General features: G+C 42.3%; 1 long non-coding RNA gene across 1 annotated transcript; it reads left to right on the top strand.

Annotated features, from left to right (window-relative positions):
• Positions 1 to 9,689: 9,689 nt before the first annotated feature.
• Positions 9,690 to 16,149, top strand: LOC143128259 (uncharacterized). The gene is made up of 3 exons (XR_012987931.1): positions 9,690 to 9,787; positions 10,733 to 10,758; positions 16,037 to 16,149. It is a non-coding gene; the product is annotated as an uncharacterized LOC143128259 (long non-coding RNA).
• Positions 16,150 to 20,296: the final 4,147 nt, after the last annotated feature.

Below are 20,296 nucleotides of genomic sequence, written 5' to 3'. Positions count from 1 at the left end.
GTTGCAAAATCCGCGTAATCATTTTATGCAAGTAAACATACAGGAAGTCTTTATTGTTGAGATCAGAGATGATAATCAAATATCTTGCATTTTAACCGTGATTTGGTGCTGCCAAATCTCCGCTTATCCTCTCTCTGGTCCTGCGCGCAGTTCTGTGTGAGAGGGTGGCTATGGTAGAGCGGAGAAAGCCGATATATAACGATATACTATGCACTGCACTTACTCATGCCAGTAGCAAGACACTACTCATGCCAGTAGCAAGACACCTGCCAAGTTTGAAATCGAACGGACCAACGACACGCAGACAGACAGACAGACATTCCTGCAATTTATGGATAGATAGATGCGATGGCTTGTTTGTTGGGATAGGCATCCGACAACGAGTACTCGGGGCAACAGCCAGGTCTATCATTCGTCATAATTCTTCAAACCCTGACTTGTGAATCTAAAGGTCTCCACCCACTGTTGCTCAGTGAAGTAGAGCTATAATCGGCCTTTAAATTTAGGCCCGACAAGACCCGACCCCCACAGAAAGCAGCCCGAGCCCTAACCGAACCCGAGACTGACAGCTTTTTAAAAGCCCGAACCCGTTTACAGCCCGACATTATTCAAATGTCCGCACGCACGCAGCTCTTTTGCCTTTTGTCAAGAATGAGTAACATTTGACATAATTTATTCATGACTAACGTAGCCTAGGCCACTTGGAAGTTGGAACAAAGAAATAAAATAGCAAGTCCTCTCAGCATTCTGAAGTTTGCGGGAACCCTCCCATACGCAGCCCCGACATTAAATAGTTCTTGCTCCAGCTTTTCAAACCCCTCGCCATTTACGATATTAAAAGGCCTAATGTCTTTACAGCGAAAGCTGACACACTTCTTCTCCGTAATCATTTGTTTCACCTTTGCAGGGTTTGATTTTGTTGCTGTAGCCTAACAAACGATGTGATCCTGATGGGCACTGACAGCTTTGATCAACATGCCTTATCAGCGACGAATTCCCTGCCGTTCTACAGAATGTTGCATCCTTTGGATTTTACATAACCACTGGCTCATTATTCTCATTATGCACTTTTCCACACCTCAGACTTTGCTTTCTTTGCCGGTGCAACTAAAACGCCTGTCACAAGAGGCCAGCCTCTGTTTCACCTCCTAAGCATCCATTTCTGCATCTTTCTCGGTGGTTTGCGCAGCCTACAGTAAGTAGGTCAGTGAGTTAGGAGTCCTCTAGACTTCTTTTAAGCTGTCTCAGAGGTGGAAAGTTGCGTTCGTTGGGGGCAGGGCCGAATTAACATATCATAGACCCTTGGGCCCCCCCTGCCCCCCAGCCAACGTGAATCTGGCGGTCAGTTAATAGGCCTATCTGTGAGGCCAAGGCTCACCAAATAGCCCGTTTGTTTACAACTAACATTACATTTAATTAAACTGCTTATGCTATGCCGAAATAGTTTCAACATTTTGAATATCAGTGTCGGGTGAATTAGGAAATGCCTTATGGCTGAAAGCTGCTTGGGATCCCCCCCTGTCAAGCAATAACCATACAAAAAGTTAAAAACAGATGACATGATGCGCGTCACTGACACTGACTGATATATTCCAATATATTCGAATACATGTGTTTATTTTAGAGGGGATATTCGAACGTCATTTTTGAGCAGTTTTGACAGCCCTAGTCCACTGTAGGCTACGCCAATCGCCTGTTAACACCTTCCACCTAACCCCGGTGAGTGGGGGTCGCTATAATGCGTGTGAAATATCACCATTGAGTAGCCTATGCGAAATAGCCTTAAAATCGTTCCGGTGTTGTGTGCCTTCTGGTTTCTCCACCTGGTTTCCTTGTGCGTGCATGCGCTGCAGCAGTTGTCAGACATTCACAAACAAGTTGTTTTAAGCGGTTTGAAGTCGCTTTTCATACGCCATGAGCGCTCGGCTACATTACAGCCACTCGGACAAAAGACATGTAAAAAAATATATGTTTTGAAAACTAGCATTAAACTGGATTCTATCCCGCAAAAGCAACACACGCGTGACTCTCTCCATCCTGATTCCCTACTCTTTGAGCCAACTAATATGTTACGCGAATCAATTAACTATTGTAGGCTACCATTAATTAATAACGTCAACACCCAGGTAACATGTTGTCCAGGCTATCTGAAACAAGGGGTTGCCTCTCATCTACAACAACTGGTTACCTTGGGCTGCTACAGTCGTCAGTGCACTGTGCACAGTAGGCCTATGCTCTTCGTGGTTGATCAACTAAAAATAAAAGATGTATTTGGTGATGACGTTATTGTGGGCCTAGTAGACCTAAATTTTGAGAAATGAAATGGTACGAGAAATGATCTACATAGCGCACAGTGTTGCGCGGTCTGCCCGAAATTAGATCAATACAGTAAAGCATCAATACAGTAAAGTCAACAGTAAAGAAGCTGAAGACGCGAGTTAAAATAATAAAGACACCCCTTCAGGAAAAGCGATATAGGCTATGGGAAATATTGGGAAAAGTTCTTAAAGAAGATGACAGTAGTACAAGTTATGGTCTAGGCCTACTTCTTGCGAAGCCATTTAAGTATGACAGCCAAAACGGGCAGCCTGCAGGAATAAATCTACCAGTATGTATAGGTTCGCGCATGCATAAAAGTTACCTTAGTTCGTTGTGTTTGTGACTTTAAACAGTGGATGTGCTTTGTGCTTCATTCAGCATTATAAACCAGTTCTTAAGCTAACGTTTTGACCAGCAATGTATCTCAGTCTTGCCTATACCTTGCCTCACCATTTCTGTTTTCGAAAGAAAGATGTATGTCCATGGCCTTCAAATCGTATCCTATAGTGTTTTAATCCTTGGTGGTTGCGTGCGTGCCTGCGCTCTTATTCTCAGACTCTCTCCTGCGCAAACATTATGTCCTGCATGCCTACTGCGTGTAGTTCTACTGCATAAAGTTTCGCAAATAAATTAGTTTGTTAATGGCCTACTGTCACACTGCATGCAGGCTATAACCAAAAGCACACATTTTGTAAATAAGCGGGTCGGATCGCTACAGCTATATTTTGCATATTGCAGCCAATACGTCAACTAGGCTAAAAGGCATGCTAGGTTACCTTTCCTTCTCTCACTGCATTCTCAGAATCTCATCCTGTTCCTCCTATATCCGATGAATTTGTTGGATAGAAGAACTAATTTCTTCAATCTTTGCATCTTGGCTGGCTAGTCTAACTTTCCGCTTTTCTGCGCGCTCTTGGATTTGATAGAAGCGACTACTAGCGAGTCACAATGCGAAACTGCTAACGTTGATGGGAGGTGTAGTTTTTATGCTGCATTCGCGACGTGATTCTATGGTTTGCACATGTTTCTCGATGTTGCGGTGTATTTTGTAGACAAACATTGACATGGTTAGAAGTCATTCGCACCAGTGCGCCTACATATTTTTTTGCACTCGCACGCCTTCATTTTTACTCGCATGTGCGAGTGAAATGGGCGCACTGTAGAGCCCTGGATAATATGATCTGCACAAAAGATAAACTTAGGTAAACAAGATGTCAATATTGTTGTCAAAATGTTAACCCAGATTCGAACTCCTAGACAGGGGACTGATAACTGCTGTGCAACGGCGGTTGTCATCTGCCGGCCTTAACGCAATGCGCCACAGAAGTGTGCAGGTGCCCGTTCACATGCTACTAAACGTCATTAACCACCTTAGTCCAGACTACTAAGTTTGGAAACTACTATGGGCCATGTTCCATATGTGTTGTGCATGCATTACTTGAAAAGAACTAGCTCCAGTTATGTATGAACAGTGAAGGTAACAATCTCTTGTGAAAAACGTGAACTTGAAGAAGTGAAAATTGAACAATATGAACTACAGTGGGCATTGCTTTCAAATGACCACTTCATTCGCGCATTACGAGGCCGTGAAGCTGCGTGAAGCTTTAGTACCACTTTCAGCCACTGTGCGTCGCTCTGCCACTGTACATCGCTCTGCCTGCCGCCCCCCTTCTGAAAAAGCAGGAGACTTGCCGAGAGTAATCCCAGCCTACGAATTCAATAACAAAATAAATCATGCATAATTAAACATTACTTCGATTTAGGCTACTTGGGTATGTCTTAAGGCTTGACTACACTGGTACCGAAAATCGAAATCGAAATTTGCTGTCTACATTATTGTCAGTGTTGGGTTAACGCAACTACGCAAATCAAAACAGTGGTGTGATAATTGAACCAGTAGAGATATTTGATTCGCTAGAGGGGGGTGGATTAACTCTCGATGCGCATAAGGTATAATGCGAATAAAGTTGATGGAAACGGTTTATTCGCATCGTGTGACGTAACCTTCAGAGAATCTCAGCAATCTCTGGCGCTTCCCTATAACATTAGGCAACTTGATGTGTTCTCTTGCTTGTTTCCGTAGAATAAAACTGAATACACGCATCGGTGCACAGCTGTTTTGCTGACGCTAAAGTTTTCGCCAACAACTCAATTGGCACACATCGCAAGTTTATACAACTAGTGCAGTGCCCGTTCAAACATGCCATTCCTGTAGAAAACCTGTTGCCCGATACATGCCCGCAGGTATGCCTGCTTTAACAATAGGATGATAGGGAAAAACATCATTCCAGCTAAGCATTCAATAATGTATACTGAATATCATAATATATTAGCCTATAATTAATGTGCAGTAGCCTAAGAAGAATTTAGATTTCTACAGATCGGAATGGAATAACAAATGTTTTGAGTTAAGGCTATAGGCCTAGCTTATTGCATAACTTTCCTGATGGTGAAGACAAGCCATTTTGTGATCGTTTGACATTTGCAACGATGTGACTCAAAAGCAGTGTTTGGTAGCAGAAGTGACGTTTCTCTGTCTGCCACTTGTTGTCTAGCTGTGTGGCACGTCTTCTGAAACGTTAAATTCGGGACCATTAGCCCATCGCTTGTTTCAATTTGGGACCTTGCAGTCGGAAATGTAGTTTGTTTATTCAAAGTCTCACGTCCAATGTAGCCTGGGCTATTCAAAGCATCAGTTTATTGCACATACTTTTCATGTAATTTTGAATAGAACTACATACTCGTGTTTGTTGGCCTGTTGTTGCAAAATCCGCGTAATCATTTTATGCAAGTAAACATACAGGAAGTCTTTATTGTTGAGATCAGAGATGATAATCAAATATCTTGCATTTTAACCGTGATTTGGTGCTGCCAAATCTCCGCTTATCCTCTCTCTGGTCCTGCGCGCAATTCTGAGAGGGTGGCTATGGTAGAGCGGAGAAAGCCAACGTGTGTTTCTTTTACCGATATATAACGATATATTTAGCTTTTCTTATCCAAACAATGTCAAACTATGCACTGCACTTACTCATGCCAGTAGCAAGACACTACTCATGCCAGTAGCAAGACACCTGCCAAGCCTCACCAAATAGCCCGTTTGTTTACAACTAACATTACATTTAATTAAACTGCTTATGCTATGCCGAAATAGTTTCAACATTTTGAATATCAGTGTCGGGGGAATTAGGAAATGCCTTATGGCTGAAAGCTGCTTGGGATACCCCCCTGTCAAGCAATAACCATACAAAAAGTTAAAAACAGATGACATGATGCGCGTCACTGACATAATGCGCTATTAATATAGCCTGGATATTCCAATATATTCGAATACATGTGTTTATTTTAGAGGGGATATTCGAACGTCATTTTTGAGCAATTTTGACAGCCCTAGTCCACTGCAGGGCCGTTTCAAGGAATTTGGGGGCCCCAAGCAAAATGGACATGGAGGGCCCCCCCCCCCCCCACCGCACGCAAAGCCTAGGAACCACCACATAGCCATACAGTTTAAGTTCACCCACAGTTTATATAAATACAACATTTTGACAGTGCAATACTGCAGTTGCATATATATATAATGTGCATTAGTTTTGAACATTTGAACATTTGCAAAAACACCACCGTACCATAAAATCCAATATAAATGTAAAAAAGTGCACAATAACTAAATCCAACATACTTAAACACACACATACACTCACATTAACATTTTTCAGTTCTCACAAAGTGAGAAAATAAAACACTGCCATCTTATGCAGAAAAAGGATGCATTGTTCAAACTATAAAGAGTGCAGGTTGTAACACATAAGATTAACCTTTCAGGCCATCTTCATCAGTGGAGGTATCCTTAGGAAGAGCCTGAGGGCTGAGAAATTTAAGCAAAGCACCTTGAGGGAGAAAGAAAAGATATGTTAGCATTTCCAAATTTTGATATTTAGAAGGGATGCAGCTGCTTTCACAACTACCAATGCTTACTGTAAAAACATCCCAAGCTAATGTTATACATTGACCTAGGCCTACTTGTAGCTTAACATAGCATTTAAGCATTCTGCTGTTTGAGAATTAGACAGACGCACCTGATGCTTTAAAGACAGTAAACAGCTGGCGTGCATGAATACTACTAGACATGAATGTTCCAGTCTGCTTTGATGCACGGAATTTATCGTGTGGTTTTCCAATGAATCGTGCGCTCACGACAATCACGCCGTTAAACTTAAATAGGTTACATCACTAAGTTCGATTTCAAGCAAGGAAAACGATGATTTGAAGACATCTGTTTCGTTGGAAGGGCAAGGGGTAGCAACAGGGCAACACAGAGACAGGCCCGATGGCAGGGCTGTTATGAGAGTATTAAAATATGGGATATTCTATGGGAAAACATTAAAACGGCAATACAGCGGGGGAAAGTTAAAATACGTGGTAAACACGGAAAAAGTTGGCATGCATTGTTTCGGTCCCCGTGCACAGGGATTATTTGTCATATTATTAATCACATATGATTATTTGTGAAATTGTGCAAACAGGCGCAACACATTTGAAAAGGAAGGACTGGTAGCATGCAAGCTCACGGGAAAGATTGATTTAAGAACGTTATCACAGTGTGTGGCTGTGGCGCGGGCGGAAGACAGCGACAATTGGCAGGGGAGGGTCATGTCTTTTTTAACAATTCTGTCGGAGGGTCATTTCTAGCAGGCAAGAGAGGGTCATGCAACTTTTGACTGAAGCACTCAAAATTCCTCCGGTGGCCCCTTCAATAAATAACGAACAGTCCCTAGATTGCTGCTGGGCTATATGTCTTGGTTCATGTCTGATAGAGATGATAGGCCTACTCTTAGTTATCTCCCTTGCAGCAGATCTAACGTGAACGTTATGTGATCCATTTAATTTAAATGTTGTGCGGCCCGCCAGCCAATTTTCAAAACCCGATGTGGCCCTTGAACCAAAAAGTTTGCCCAACCCTGGGCTAGTGTGTTGGAGCCTCATTCTCCTGGTATGAGATGTTGATTTGCTAAAAGTACTGTACAGTAAGGGGCTAGTGTGTTGGAGCCTCATTCTCCTGGTATAAGATGTTGATTTGCTAAAAGTACTGTACAGTAAGGGGCTAGTGAGTTGAAGCTTCATTCTGCTGGTAAGAGATGTTTATTTGCTTCAGTAAAATACTGTGATACTTTGGTAAGGGGGCTAGTGTGTTGAAGGCCAAACACATTCATGTCCAGAATGCAGGGTATCTCCTCTTACATTATTATGACCGCCGCGCAGCGAAGCGGTGGTCATATAGGTTTAGTCAGATTTTTTTCTTTTTTTTTTTCTTTTTCGCATGCCCAAATTTCCGTCAATGATTCCCGGGACACTGAAAGACCGGGGTACACAAAACTTGGTGGGCATGTAACCCCACATGGATAGCATGGAACCATCGTTTTTCGTTTTGATCTGTAGCCCCCCCACTGGACTGGACCCCCGAAAGGAGGGTAGGGCAGACACAGTTTTCTGTGAATATCTCGAGAACCGTAGGGTTTAGGAGGACCTTTTTTTTGTATGTTTGCCTCCAGGGGTCATGTTAACCCATTTCATGTGCACACATGTGCACAAACAGATACACACACACACACATACATTCACAGTAATCATACGTATGACACATACTCACACAGTAGACATATGTACGCTTGCATGCACAGGCACATACGCAGGCACACACACACACACACACACACACACACTCACACACACACACACCCACACACATAACATAAACATAACACAAACAATCAAGAATTTCTCAGAATTATGAACAGGCAAGATGGAGGTGGGGTTGTATAAAATGAATTTTACATGTGAAATCTATGAACTAATCATGTTTTGGTACTTGTTGTCTAGCAGATACCAGTGAGAATTGAGTGTGGATAATGCAATTTAGTGAAACAGTTCATATAGGCCTTTCAGCGTGATTTCTTTTTGTGGAAAAAATGTGCTGGACTGGGCGGCGGTCATATTTTGTACCGCTCTGCGGTGCATCTAGTTTAGAATCTGTTTTCTCTGTCATGTTCCTGGTGTGCTGAGTGAAACTACACAATGTAGGAAGGAACCAGAATAGTGTTTAATTAATACATATCTGAGAGATACATTTATACTCAACTATTACTCAACAAGTAACAGCTGCTGTGGCAGTAACACTGCGCTTCATCTACACCAGGGGTGACCAAACCTTTTGACTCAAGGGCCACATTGGGTTTTGAAAATTAGTCGGCGGGCCACACACAAAAAATAATATATAACGTTTTGTATAATTTAAATGACAAAGTAATTTTGTTGTAGAAAATGTATTTCTTAAGAAATACTGTTAATTCTTTAAGACTCTTTTGCCAGCTCCAGTCAAATATAGCCTATGGCTGGCTAGTGCTGTGCCTATGGCTGTGCCCTCTCACAGCTTATAAATGGTCAGTAGTGGGAACTACTGTTGCCATCGCGATTTCATTTTAAAAGTTTCTTATAAAAAGGAGATATCAATTATCAACAATGACAAGCCAGCTGGAACAAGCCAGCTGGAACCTGCCGCGCTCTCTCCCTCTCGTGCACGCATAGCCTGTAATAAGCTGTTTTGACATTGACATTGTAAACGTTCTCTAAGAAGAGTGTAAAGCAGTTTGCAGTAGCCTAAAGTTAACCACAACGTCGTCTATCGCTGGGAAAAAATACTGAGCGGCTTATGATAACCTAATTAAATGCTCGGCAGGCCGGATTAAAGTGCGTGGCGGGCCGGATCTATGATGAACTAATAAATGCTCGGCGGGCCGCATTTGGCCAGCGGGCCTTAGTTTGGAAACCCCTGATCTACACCATTAAACTTTGCCACCAATCTGTGGTTCACCTGATAAGAATTTGTCATATCATGATATTAATGATAAAGGTGATGACATGTTTACATGTGCTGCAAGATGGGCAGCTCACATGTAGAATGAGAACAAAGATGACTGACTGTGGAGTTCTAACTAGACGAGGAAAAAGAGTTCATTGCTGATGATAATCAGGATCAAGTTTTATATTTTGTGATTGCACTGCTCTCAAGACGTTACATAAGGTTGAGAGAACTGTGGTGAATAGTACTGTTTTCATATCATCATTCATATGGATATCGCCAAAATAGCCTGTATTGTGGTTTAGTTTATATTGCCCATCCCTAATCTGAACATATGTTATGATTTTATATGGACTTTAACAACATTGTGATTATACAAGTGAATAAATGAAATGACACCATTCCTATCTGCCTTTTGCACTCTGTCTTTGTCACTCTATACAGACTTGCTGCTTGTAAACTGACAGAGGAATCCTGTGAGGTTGTAGCCTCTGCTGTGCAGCACAGTGCCTCCCTGACAGAACTGGACCTGAGTGACAATCACATGAACATCACTGGAATTCAGCTTCTGAGTGCACTGAAAGGTGACATCAACTGTAAGCTGCAGACATTGAGGTTTGTGTTTGACTTTACTTTTTTTCTCCTCCGGCTTTTAAGCAGTGTGTTTGAGATTTGGTTTCAGTACCAGTATGTTCACCACACAACATTATTTCAGTGTGTTTGAGATGTGGTTTCAGTACTAGTATGTTCACCACACAACATTATTTCAGTGTGTTTTCTACCCAGCAGTAAATATGGGTTAGGTGAGGAGTGTGTTGAGTGTCATTGTAGTCATGACAGAGTCCAGTCTAATGTCTGATATGGCTGAGTCAGTGATACATTATATATTGATGTAATTGAAGTGGCAATTTCTTCCGTTTCATTAATTGTTTTCTAATTAGATGACTAATGAGCAGTATAATGTACTCTGAAAACATTCATCATCATGACAAAGTTCAGAATACACCTGCAGCAACTGACAGCAATACTTTAAGTGGCTCATTGCAGCACATATGGGTGAGGAGCGTGTTGAGTGTCATTGTAGTCGTGTCAGAATCAGGTTTAATGTCAATGCACTTTCATCAATTTCATTAATAGTTTGGAGTTAGATGACTAATGAGGGGTGTGATGTACTCTGAAAACATTCACCATCTGCGCCTGCTAAGTCACTGATATCAAGGATTTGCGTGGCCTATTGCTCTTGTAACACAGCAACTTTATTGTGTAGCCATTTTAAAACATTCAAGTTGGTGAAGATTATTGTCTACTAATAATGGTAGAATTTACTTCTGCTACAACATGAACACATTTATTTTATTCTAAAACCCTTACAATAAGAACATTTCACATGCTGCTGACGATTACAGAGTAGAGTGCTAATGTTATGATTCTCCCTCTCTCTCTCTCTCTCTATCTTTCTTTCTTTCTCTCTCTCGCTCTCTCTCTCTCTCCCTCACTCTCTTTTTGTCTCTCTATCTGTCTGTCTGTCTCTCGCTCTCTTTCTCTCTCCCTCCTTTATAGACATCTCCATGGAGAACTGAGAAAATGTAAGTGTTGATCTACTGTTGAGTGTTGTACTGATCTACTAATGATTTTGAAGTGTTCTTTATTAAGCAGCTATGTTATGGTATAAAATTCGCCAAAAGTTTTCTGTACCTGTACCAAAGTTTTGTGCTTGTAAGAATATTTTGTGCTCGTAAAAATGATTTGTGTACATGTAAAAATAATTTGTATCTGTAAAAATATTTTGTGCATGTAAAAATGGTTTGTACATCTTCAAATCCGTTTTATCACTGTGTAGAATTTTTTTTTTGTGAATTTGCGAACGATATTTGCACGCACGGATTTTCCATTTGCAAATGCGCATCTGTTTTCTACAGACATGAAACAGATCTACGGGTACGAAACGAATGTACAAGTACAAAACTTTTTTACAAATTTTCCCAAAACAGCCAATCACAGCACTGCTTACTGAACGGCCAGTCAGCCGATCAGCTCGCTTCTTTAATTCTGAAACGCTGGACATAGAAAATACCGCTCTGGGTACATCCATGTAAACACCACAGTTCAGAAGAGGTGAAACACTTAAAAAAGAAGAGCTATCTTAGCTAACAAGCAAACAGCTCAACTTAACTCTATTCCTTCCCTACTATGAATCTAATATCATTAACTAGAACTAATAAAATTCGGATCATTAGTATTATTATTAATGATATAATTGTTCTGTATAGTTATTGTGTTATAGTGTTTTCCGACTAGTCATTCCTCCCTTTGTATTTCCCACGTTATATGTGCGGTGCTTTCACGTAACGTTAGCGTTACTGTACGAGACGGTTGATAAAAGCAGTATCTTTGACGTTATCTTAGCCCAGCCAATACTAGCCCAGTTAGCTGCCATTACCTTTTTACCTACTAATTACCTATCCAGTGCTCGCGTTTTAAACTATACTGTTTATTAGTTCTAGTTAATGATATTAGATTCATAGTAGGGAAGGAATAGAGTTAAGTTGAGCTGTTTGCTTGTTAGCTAAGTTAGCTTGTTACCTAAGCTAGCTAGAACATAACAGTTACTGCTACATGACCAAAAAAGTTCAGGGTGGCTTTAGGCTGACTATGACTAAAGACCCATTCTCAGAACAGAGACAGATTAACATGTGGAGCGTCTCAAGTGAGAGTGGAAGAAAAGAATACAATGAGAGGATACAAAAAGCAGGCAAAGTTTGAATTATTGGATTATTAATGGATTATTATTTAAATGAAAAATATTACTGTAATGACTATATTTTTATTTTAATTCCAATTACTGTTTGCCCTATTCAAACTCATGTAGTATATTCATAGTAACTCCAGACTTGTTGGGTAGTGTATAGGTTAAACTGGTGGAGAGCAGTTTAAGCCATGGTCCTACTATAGGGAGAGAGAACAGAGACGAGTTAGACAGATTGACATGTTGGCATGTTCCAGTAGCCAGACATCAGAGAGATGGCAGAGACAGGAGGAAGGAGAACTTGTACAGCATGACACATGAGAGGCCCCTGGCAGCCTACAGGCTTGTAGCAGCATAACTAAGGGATGACCTCAGGGTCCTGGAGTCATGCAGGTCATGGAGTGATGGCAGATCACAGCCAATCATCCTCTCAATACAACAAATGATAGATAGATAGATAGATAGATAGATAGATAGATAGATAGAGTCTTTGTTGTCCCATAGGAATAATCATTTCCACACATCTTCTTTCATGTCCATAGCACTGTAACACATATAAAACACATATAACATGTAACACATGTATCCCATCCACCCCTGACATATCTCATCCACACAGCATATAAAAAACATGTAATACATATATCCCATCCACCATGTGGCATATCTCATCCACACAGCATTACCCATCCTCATTCAGCACAAAAAGACACATCACATTAAGACACCCACATAGACACATCCAGTGTGAGAACTACAAGCAGCTGAGGTGGTGGTGACAGCATTACAGCTTGTTCAGCAATGTGATGGCGGTGGGTACAAAACTTTTTTTGAAAATGGCTTTAGTCCAGTTCAGTGCTCTGTATCTGCGGCCGGATGGAAGTAGTGTGAAGAATTGGTTCAGGGGATGGTCTGTGTCAGCTGCTATTGTATGTGCTAGGCGTGTGATGGCTCTGTCATTCATGTCTGATAGGCTGGGTGTGGGGAGACTGATTATCTTGGAGGCAATATGTGTGATTTTAGTGAGTTTGTTTTTGCAGCTGGTGGTTAGCATTGTGTAAAAACAGGGTGAGCAGTACAGCAGGGTGGGTTGGATGATGCTTTTGTAGAGTAGGAGCAGGAGGTGAGGGGCAACAGAGAGGGCTTTCAGTTTGCGTATCACATGTAGTCTTTGTTGTGCGCGTTTCTGGATGGCAGTGACATGTTCCTTGAAGTTGAGTTTGTTGTCTATAATGAGTCCCAGGTATTTAAAACTGCCGTGGATGTGGGTACTGTATGGTTCAGTCCAGGTGGTGACTTGGATGTGTGAATGACCAGTGCTTTTGTTTTGTCTATGTTTAGTTGAAGGTAATTGTCCTGACACCATTGTGAAAACTGTGAAACTGAGTCCCGCTGTGATGGAGTTATCATTGTTAAAGGGGAACTATATAGTTTTTTTAGCTTAATTTACCTTAACTGAACAGCTTCAGAGTCATTGAAATGGTTATATGACTTTTTAGGGTTGAATGGTGGCCGTCTCACTTCCCCCTAACGCCTGTGAGCAGAAAAAACACCCTTGCAACTTTGGGCCGGTGGGCCGACGGCCTCAGAGACAGAAAGTCTTGCAGCCTAACAAATTGCTTTACTGCACTACACACATACAGTACACGCCAAGCACCAGCTAAAACAAGGTAGCGATGGAGTTTCTCAGACATTTGTAATGGCAGAGCCAGGGAAAAGAAGCCGAAAGTGAGTAAACCGTTGTCAGAGGAACAGGGAAAGAGGAAAACGACAGACTGACCGATTGAGGAGTGTTGTAGGGGGAGCTCTGCAAAGAAACCTGCGAGCAAAAAGCGAGAAAACAGCAAAGAAATTGGCAAAACTGCATAGTTTCTCTTTAAGTAATCCAACTATGATAGTGTCATCAGCGTATTTGTAGTAGGCGGTGACGGGTGATGGGCTATTGCAGTCGTTGGTGTACAGGGTGTAGAGGAAGGGGCTGAGAACACAGCCCTGGGGGGCTCCAGTGTTGGTGATGATGGTTGATGATGTTGTTTAGCCAAATCTCACAGTCTGCCGTCTGTTGCTGATGAAGTTATGGATCCAGTGGATGAGAGGTGGGGGGATGTTGTGAAGATGTGATGATGCTTTCAGTGATGGCTTTGTAGAAGAGCACCAAAAGGGTTTTGTTGACATGAAACTTGTTCAGTTGTCTTAGGAAATAAAGTCTCTGATTTGCCTTTTTGATAAGGTGGGTGGTGTCCCATTTCAAATTATGGCTGATATGTGAGCCAAAGTATATAGGTTATAGCCGTGGTCTACTGGTTAGCGCTTCGGACTTGTAACCGGAGGGTTGCCGGTTCGAACCCCGACCAGTAAGCACGGCTGAAGTGCCCTTGAGCAAGGCACCTAACCCCTCACAGCTCCTCGAGCGCTGCTGTTGTTGCAGGCAGCTCACTGCGCCGGGATTAGTGTGTGCTTCACCTCACTGTGTGTTCACTGTGTGCTCAGTGTGTTTCACAAATTCACGGAATGGGATAAATGCAGAGACCAAATTTCCCTCACGGGATCAAAAGAGTATACTTATACTACATATAATAGACGGGGCTTTGGTGTTAGGCTACCTTCTCATGTCCACAACCATTTCTTTGGTTTTTGAGGCGTTAAGATGGAGCTTATTTTCAGTACACCAGTCCGTAGCCCATTTCACCTCCTTGTGGTACTGGGACTCATCATTGTCACTAATGAGGCTGATGATGGTGGTGTCATCTGCATACTTCAATACTTTGACAGAGTGATGGTGAGATCTCATGTCATTAGTGTAGATGGAGAACAGAACAGGAGATAACACACAGCTCCAGTGTTGAGGGTCAGAGGGCATGATGTTGTATTGTTAACCTTGACTGATTGAATTCTATTCCTCAGGAAGTCCAGTATCCAGTGACACAGAGCTGAGTTGATGTTCATCGCTTATTCATATCTTATTGGGGGTGTCCATTAGAGCTTGTGTGGCTTTATAGTCTGTGATCGCCTGCAGTCCTTTCCACAGGCGACGGGGGTCACAGACGCTGAAGTCATTCTCCAACTTATTCCCATACTGTTTTTTTAGCCATTTTTATTGCCCTTCTTAGCGTGTACCTTGAGTTGTTATATCTTATTGAGTTGTTGAAAGTAAATGCTGCGGTCCTCTCCCTCAGGCTCAGGCGAACAGCGCTGTTTACCCAGGGCTTCTGGTTGGGAAAGGATCGGACGGTATGGGAAGGCGGACACAAGTCCATGCAGGACCTGATGTAGTCCGTCACCGAGTCGGCGTACTCGTCCAGCTCCGCAGAGGAGTCTTTGAACACAGACCAGTCAGTTGTGTCCAAGCAGTCCTGAAGTTCAGACTCGTGTTCTGCAGACCAGCATTGAACTTCTCTCACTGCTGCTTGCTCAGGCTTTAGCTTCAGTTTGTAGGCCGGCAACAGGAGCACCGACAAATGGTCCAGTTTACCAGTGTGGTACAGACCTGTATGAGTCTTTCAGTGGGGTGTAGCAGTGGTCAAGGGTCCGATTGCCCCTGGTGGGACAGGTGACGTGCTGTTGGTACTTGGGAAGGACTGTTTTCAGGTTGCAGTGATTGAAGTCACCCGTTATGATGGGGATTGCTTCCTGGTGCTGACTCTCTTGTTTGCAGATGGCAACATACAATTCATCAAATGTTAAAAACATGTAGCCCAGGGGCCTCAGGTGGTATTAAGGCGCCCCTGGTAGTGTAGTGTGTGTGAGAGTGTGTGTGTGTGTGTGTGTGTGTGTGTGTGTGTGTAGAGTGTGTGTGTGTGTGGTGTGTGTAATGTAGTGTGCGTGTTTAGTGTGCGTGCGTAGTGTGTGTGCGTGTGTGTGTGTGTGTGTTCTTTCTCCGGCCTGCTGTCTGTTGCATGTTCCCTCTGTGTTTGCTGCTCCCTCTGATTTTCTTTTCTCTTTCCATCAACCCTGTGTGTGTGTGTGTGTGTGTGTGTGTGTGTGTTGTGTAGTGTGTGTGTATGTGTTGTGTAGTGTGTGTGTGTGTGTGTGTGTGTGTAGTGTGTGTGTTGTTAACATGTCCTTTCCTACCCCATGTTCTGATGAGGATGTTCTCTTCTCTCTCCTCTTGTGTGCAGATGCCTGTGAGCTCACACTGGACCCAAACACAGCACACAGACGTCTCTCTCTCTCTGAGGGGAACAGAAAGGTGACACATGGGAGTCAAAAGCAGTATCCTGACCACCCAGAGAGATTTTCCCACTGGGAACAGGTGCTGTGTGAGGGTCAGTCTGGACGCTGCTACTGGGAGGCTGAGTGGAGTGGTCGTAAAGTTTTTATAGCAGTGGCCTATAAAAGCATAGAGAGGAAAGGGGGGAGTGGGAGCAGCTGGTTTGGATGTAATGCCAAGTCCTGGAAACTGGACTGCTCTAGTAACAGTTACTCTGTCTGGCACAATGATAAGAAGACTGCCATACCTGCCCCCTCCTCCCGCTCCAGCAGAGTAGGAGTGTACCTGGACTGGCCAGCAGGCACTCTGTCCTTCTACAGCGTCTCCTCTAACACACTCACCCACATACACACGTTCCACTCCACATTCACTGAGCCCCTCTATCCTGGGTTTTATGTTGATTATGGCTCCTCAGTGTCCCTCTGCCAGATCACATGACCTCCTAATCCCGCAGGAGAGGAGAGCCACACACCCCTGTTACATTGTTGTACATGTGTGTGTGTGTGGGGGGGGGGGGGTTCTGAGTGTGTGTATTTCTGTCCAAGATCATCTCTCCTTCTGTTGCCCCTGCTCTCTGTATTACAGTAGCTGCTTTCTCTCTCTCTCTCTCTCTCTCTCTCTCTCTCTCTCTCTCTCTCTCTCTCTCTCTCTCTCAAGCTATTGTTACATACAACATAACATACAAGAACATAAGACCATAGGACAAAAAAACAAAAACGGAAAAAAAATAAGGAGAGGTGGGTACATCTCTCGCTCTCTCTCTGTCATCTTTCCCTTACACATACATGTATCTCCCTTACACACACATTTCTCTCCCTTACACACACATTTCTCTCTAATGCTCCATTGAATCATTTATCATTTACATGACATATTTTCAGCAGGTTGTTTATCCAAGTGTCCAACCAGACCAAACGTGTCATACAGTATATTAGATATAAAATGCTGTGTTGAATTTCTTTTAATGACATCTGAACTTAAACCCAGAATGTTGTATGTTGCTGTATGTTATGTGAAGATTAAAAATATGGTGTTAGAGTGGAGGGTTTTTCTAAGTGCTGGGAGTGTTAATCCACTTTAGTAATAATGGAGTATGTTGCTGCAGAGACTTTGTTGAATGTGTTGAATATGCTGTGTTGAATTTCATACAATTTGAACTTGAATCTATTGTATGTTATGTGAAGATTAAAGGGATGAAGATGGAGTGAGTGGATTTTTCTCAGAGCTGGGAGTGTTAATCCACTGATATTTGACTTTGGTTTGTTGCTGCAAAGACTTTTTCACATTCTTACAGTATATGCTTGTGACAGAGAGATTTTTTGATGTTAATAATAAATGAAATATGCAATTGGTCAAAATGTTATTTTACTTTGATATCTGTATATCAACAAAAGGCAACTGCATTTGATTCAAAACTACATCTATCTATAAAGCACGTAGGCTGGAGGGACCACCTCTCTGCTAACTCCCATAGAAGCCCATTCATTCTAGGATTTTTTTGAAATACCATAACTTCATATAACATATATCCTGTGCCGATATTGTAGCTTCTGTGTAATCCACATAAACACTACAAAGGCAAAACAGACTCCACTACCTCGTCCGTAACGTTGGTTACCCGTAAGAAGAATGGTTAGCTTGTTCGGTTGGAGGGAAGCTAGCTATGACGTAATCTCTCTTTCGCGCCGTAGGGAGATAACCGTATTGTTTGGATAAGAAGCTCAGTCCACCTTAGGCCTACTGTCTATGACGGTAACTCATAAGCAAAACCTAGCATACACGACCGTATGTTAAGGTAAAGCATTACACAGAGGCAACCTAATAATAATAAAAAAGTAAACCTAATTTTAAAAAAAACGGCACTAATCATTTCAGAGGTTTTCGATGGATTGACCGTAGGTCAGAAAAGTGGAAAGAAAATTAGCTTCAAGGCTATAACTTTTTTGTTTTGTTTTAGCATGACTGTTTTTGAAGATGATCATGTAGCATCAACATTAACACGACTTGGTGAGGATGATATTAATAATAATACATAAATAAATGTTTAACTTTGATGACTTTGAAGGCGAAGGAAGTGTGAGAAGAATTTCTGTGTATCTATCATATGAGTTAAGGCCCATTCACACCAAGAACGATAACTATAAATAAATATAGTTCTCGTTAATATGAATGACGACGTTCACACATAAACTATAACGATAACGACATGAAGAACGATATCGTTGGGGATCACTTTCAGAGCAATTTTCACAATGATAAAATGCTAATAGCCAATCAGAACCCATCAAATTTTAGCCGTCACATTTATTAACACAGGGAGAGACGCTTTTATCGTTATGGTTATAGTTATCGTTATCGTTCTTGGTGTGAATGGGCCTTTACAAGATTCAGTTCTATGGCTAACGTAACGAAGTTACGTGTGAGTCTGCGCAGTACTGGGGGGACCAACTGAAAAATCTCAGTGCCCTCCATAGACAGTAAAAGAAATGGACGAACAGACTCCGTCGTTCTCAATGGGAGGGCACAGAGTCATTTTTCAGTTGGTCCCCCCAGTACTGCGCAGACTCGCACTTAACTTCGTGACGTTAGCCATCGAACTCAATCTTGTAACTCATATGATAGATACACAGAAATTCTTCTCACACTTCCTTCGCCTTCAAAGTCATCAAAGTTAAACATTTATTTATGTATTATTATTAATATCATCCTCACAAGTGATATCAAGTCCTGTTAATGTTGAAACTACCACACATGATCATCAAAACAGTCATGGTAAAACAAAACAAAAAAGTTATAGCCTTGAAGCTAATCTTCTTTCCACTTTTCTGACCTACGGTCAATCCATCGAAAACCTCTGAAATGATTATCGTTAGACTACCTAACGGTAAAACTACTGTTTTTCATTTTTCATTGTAGGCTACATAGCTTTGTTCACGAGTTTCCGTGCTGGCTGGACTACGCTTCTTATCCAAACAATACGGTTATCTCTCTTCGGTGGCTTAGCTTCCCTTCAACCGGACATGCTAAACATTCTTCTTACGAGAACCTAACGTTACGTACGAGGTAGTCGAGTCTTGTTTTGCCTTTTATTGTTTATGTAGATTACACAGAAGCTAAAATATCGGCACAGGATATATGTTATATGAAGTTATGGGAGTTCAAAAAAATCCTAAATGAATGGGCGTTCTATGGGGTTAGCAGAGAGTTGATAACCACCGCTACATCGATGCTTCTACTTCCGGGAATTCGCCTGCCCCCCCTTGGTGCCCTCCCATAGATATATACACTAGATGTCGCCTTCTGCTTCTCAGCATGCGTCAACACCGCCGCCATCTTGGTACAGGGATCTGAAGCGCTAAACTAGTTCTCCTGTATTGTCAGCGTTACCTATTTAGCGACGTTTGGCCATCCCCAGCGATAGAAAACCTTTTTAGCGATTAGCGACAAATTTGGGAACTTCTCACAATGATGGCAGATCGGTTTCTTTGTTGTTGAAACGTAAGAAAATCACCTTTCTCATGGCTTTGTCATTTATGAATTCAGCTACATCTCGTTTGCCCATGGCACTGACCCATGATTATAAAAGTAACGACTGGCGTAGCCTATGTAGTAGCAGAGGTAAATGTTCTACAGATCTACAGCAACTTCTGGTGAGATTACAACTTACATGAGTAAACGAGACGAGGGGTATGTGGCCTCAACCAGAGCCTGTTTACTTTCATTGTATCGAACCTGGTTGCAGTTTACTCATTGTTCCTCTAGGGGCCGCCGCTAGCTAGTGCAGAATGAATGGGAGTCTATGGGGCTAGACGGGTAAAACGTATCTTTATTATCGTCTTATACTCATCCATCTGGAACCGATCCATTGAAGTGTTGCTTCAGAAGGCTGGACCTAATCAAAAAATGCTTGCATATGATTGAAGAAGCCACTTGTCCGTCATCTATTGACGTGCTACTTCAACCACTCTCATCGAAGCCAACCCATGACGCTGATAACAGTCTCACAGTCGCTTCTACGCTATGTCACATCTATGAAACTCCCGCCCTGCGTCCTGATTGGCTAAACCATAAAGTTGGTTGGAGAAATCACTCTCAATGGAAGAGGTTCCAGATGGATGTGAGTGAAGCTAGGCGGAGCTAAGCGGAACGACATTCATCTGGCTAGGGC

The sequence above is a fragment of the Alosa pseudoharengus genome, unplaced genomic scaffold (genome assembly GCF_046254945.1).
Source record: "Alosa pseudoharengus isolate Yale_2024_CS ecotype anadromous, Long Island Sound unplaced genomic scaffold, YU_APseudo_1.1 YU_APseudo_1.1_scf_1, whole genome shotgun sequence".
Taxonomy (NCBI): Eukaryota; Metazoa; Chordata; class Actinopteri; order Clupeiformes; family Clupeidae; genus Alosa; species Alosa pseudoharengus.
This window is presented reverse-complemented; position numbering and strand designations above follow the sequence as displayed.